This window comes from Hyaena hyaena, unplaced genomic scaffold (assembly GCF_003009895.1).
Source record: "Hyaena hyaena isolate Hyena2069 unplaced genomic scaffold, ASM300989v1 scaffold_83, whole genome shotgun sequence".
NCBI classification, from domain to species: Eukaryota; Metazoa; Chordata; class Mammalia; order Carnivora; family Hyaenidae; genus Hyaena; species Hyaena hyaena.
Genome location: NW_024080715.1, coordinates 870,269 through 874,208, shown reverse-complemented (window position 1 = coordinate 874,208; position 3,940 = coordinate 870,269).

Sequence of the window (3,940 nt, the reverse complement as noted above, 5' to 3'; positions counted from 1 at the left end):
GTCTAAACTAGTGAAGAGTAAATAGGGTTAAAAAATAGATGAAGAAATAAACAAACAAAAACTATACTATAGTGATAATAAGCCAAATACTAATGTTTCTGCACTCCACGCATAGAGCACCTACTTGAGCTCCATTGCACATGGAAAATTTCTGCTATACACATTATTAATAATAGTCAAATGCATTAAGGCTTCTCTACTCTTCTACATGTGACCCTACTCAAGTTTTCTCCAAACAAATCTAAAATTAGGGCAATGTTACATGCATATGTAGAAATTATTTGTCCCGGTTACACAAAAAAGCTATTCCATTGTTCAACTCATCTTCTTGCCGTCGGTATGATAGGACTCAAAATCTGGTGTTACTGCTAAATCTGATGTGTGACTTTTTTTTGCTGTATTTCCTGGTAGTGTACTTACTGCCATGGACCGAATTGTGTCCCCCTGCCCGCCAAACTCCTTTGGGTATAGCCAGCTAACTGCTAAAGAATGAGTTCTAGTTTTAGTCCTATGGTACCAATCATACAAAATTCTACATTATTCCAGAGGTAAAGTCATCCCGTCAGGATGAAGAAACTGACTTTCACAAAACTGTTAGCATTTACACTTGGGGGTGGGAGAGTGTTTAGAAGAATTAGGATTAATACAATCTAAGAGTATGAGACATTTGTCTTTAGATTTTTACAAGCAAACTGCAGGGAGAAAATACAAACGTGAAATTTAGGCATTCTGGATTAAGGAAAGAACATATGCCAATGGCTGGTGTATGAAAGTGGTAGTGGTGGCTGGTCCAAAGTAAAAAGTAAGTAAAATTCCTGAAGTAATTACCTAAAGTAATTTTAGGGGTCATATTATTGTTTCAAATGAAGTACAACACAACAGACATTGCTTTGGCAATTTGTTACTTCACAAATCTTTCCTTCCTTTTTTTGACTGGACATTAAATCAAATGTATGACATTTGACAACTATTAGTGGTTTTTAAATGAAAGAATTTTAGTTGTAGATTTTCAGTTTATTGAATTATTATTCAAGTAAAACTATTTAAAAATGACAGCTTGATCTTTAAGGCAGGAAAATAATTCTAATAGCACCCCACAATAAAAACGGCAAAACTCTTTTCTGGAGGAAAACTTATCATCAGTATTTGATAACTGTTACTCTTTAATAGAGCTATAGGATAATCTGAGGTTGTTAATGCAAAACATTCCCTCCCAACTTTTTTCTTTTTAGTTCCTAACATTTAAATAAAGAAGGTTTTCCTACAGTTCTCAGATCCCAGCTCTTGAATTAAATTCATTTTAATTTCAGCTTGATTTTCTCCCAACACCTCTGCTCTAATGAGACTCTGGGAGTGTTTTTCTTTATAAAACCATCGCTAATATTCCCCTGGCTGTTATCGCACGCTGTTGCCCGCGGTGTAGGAGTTTTGTCACACAGGCTGAAAAGCCATCCATCCAATCCACGTCTAGGTATCTTCATAGTACCACCCAGTTTCCTTCATCAACATCTCTTCAGTGGATTCGGCTTTCTTGCTCGTGAAACTAGGAAACAAGCTGGTGATTCAGTGCTTGTCAAATTCTTTGGTGAGAAGCAGAGACGGACTTGCGGCCTTCCGGTCCAGCAGCACCCCGTTAGGTGGGTGCCAGCGCCATTTTCTTCCTGGCTCTTCTGCCTACCAGCATCTGGGCCTCACTCCCTCTCGCCCTACACGGTTCGGCAGGGCCTGTGCTCGGCCAGAGGCCAGACTGGGGGGTGGGGATGGTGCTCTCTTCTCCCCTCCCTGATGCCCTCCGCCAAGGCACGCTCAGCCCCGAGGCCCGGGGCTCCCGCTCCCTCCACCCGCGTGCCCGGGACCAGAGGAACCCAACCCTACTGCACGACTCGCACCATCGGGCCTGACGGGAGTGGAGGGCTTAGGAGACGTCAGGAGGTATGAAGACAAGAATTTCCAGGACCAAAGTGGGAATTTCGAACAAGCCGACAAAAAGCCTGGAGCGTACCTGCCGCCGCTCACACTTCCCCACAGTCTCCCACGTCACCACATCCGGGTGCTGGTCCGCCCCTCACTGCTGTCCCCTCCCCGGAAGCAAGTTCCCCCGACAGTAGGCCCGCCCTTCTCCCGGCCCCACTGGGACCGCTTGTTTTCCGCCTCCGGTGGTCCCTGCCTCCTTAGCCCTTGCTCGCCTCGGCATCTGGTGCTTCTTAGATATTTGTTCTGGTTTCTGGAAGATGACTCAACACCCGGTGCCTGCCAGATTCATAATTATTTCCCTAACCAAAGAATAAATCACATTGGTTTTAAGTTTGGAGCAGTGAGTCAGCACCACTGAATAAGTAATAATCCATATTTATTTGAGTAACTTATGAAATAGGCTTATAATGTACAAGGAGACTGCGCTAGGTGATGGAGATGAAGGCATGAATATAATCAGTCTGTGCGGTACAGAGTCAGCTGATGGATATCATCTCCTATATACAAAGCTATCTTGGTAACTTAATGGTTAAAGGCTTAGGCCCCGCGTGGATTGAAGCCACCAACTCTTACATACCTACTGGGTGATCCTGGGCAAGTGTTTAAGTATGCGTGCGTTGGCTTCTTTATCTGTAAAACTGACATTAATAAGGATGCCTACTTCACAGGCCTGTTGGGATGATTACAGGATTAAAATTTTGGTGAATAACAGTTTGAAACTGTATCCACTGCCAACTTTGCCCAATCTACTTTTATTTTTTGAGTGGGAGAAGAGAGATATTTTTATGAATTTTGTTTTCTATGAAATCCAAAATCTGGCAAGCAGATACATGTAGACTGTAATAGGATAATTCATAGTCTATCATTGGAAAGGTAGTATAGCATGGTGGCAAGGCAATTTGGTCAAAGTGGGAAATGTGGGGTGGAGGCCTCTCTGCAGGTAGTTATCTGGGAAGGTTGATTGATATTCCCAAGACTTTCCCCCCCCTAATTTTAAAATAAGAGAAGTGGACTAAATAAAAAAGCTAAAATTTTAGAATTTTAAACTGGTCTTATGATAAAATATTGCTCATCAAATGTTTTTGAAAAATTTTTTTCATGTTCTTTAGCTCATTAACTTCACAAATTTATATATATTATTTATATGTATATGTATATGTATATTATTTATGCATATATGTGTGTATGTGCATATATGTTTAGTTTTTATTTATTTATTTAAGTTTATTTGTTTTTTGAGAGTGAGAGAGAGCATGTGAGCTGGGGTGGGACAGATGAGGGGATACAGAGGATCTGAAGCAGGCTCCATGCTGAGCCTGAAAGAGTCTGACACGGGGCTCGAGTCCACAAATCCCCCAGATCATGACCTGAGCCAAAGTTGAATACTTAGCTGACTGATTCACCTAGGTACCCCTTATGTTTAAATTTTAAACTTCTGGCTACCCAAAAGGCTTTCCTTGATTTAACAACACATAGGGATGTTTAAAATGGCCTTTTGAATTGCTGGTTCTATCCAATTAGCACATATAAAATGTTCCATGTAACTCATATCATAATGGTTATTGAAATAAGTCCATTTTAAGACCAACCTAAAATGTTACCTTCTCTGTAAGGTATTCACTGATCATGTCAATCAGCTGTGACATAGCTTTCCTTATTCTTTGCTCCTACTATACTCGGGACCATGTTGGCCTTGCTGGGGACTTTGTTAGGGCTGTTTGAATTCTTTCCTGCTGTTTGGTCCTTGGAGGAAGAATCTCTTTTATATATATATATATTTCTCCATAGTGCCTAGCTAGTCAGAATAAATGGAAATGAACCAACACACCAGAAATAAATCAGAAAACTTTAGCTTGATTTTTCTAGTTTGAAATGAGTCATAAGCTTCTCTTCTAGTTTATAGAAACTAGTGTTTTTTCCAGAGTCTAGTGCATTCAAAATATCTTTGTCAATGAGAAACTATATA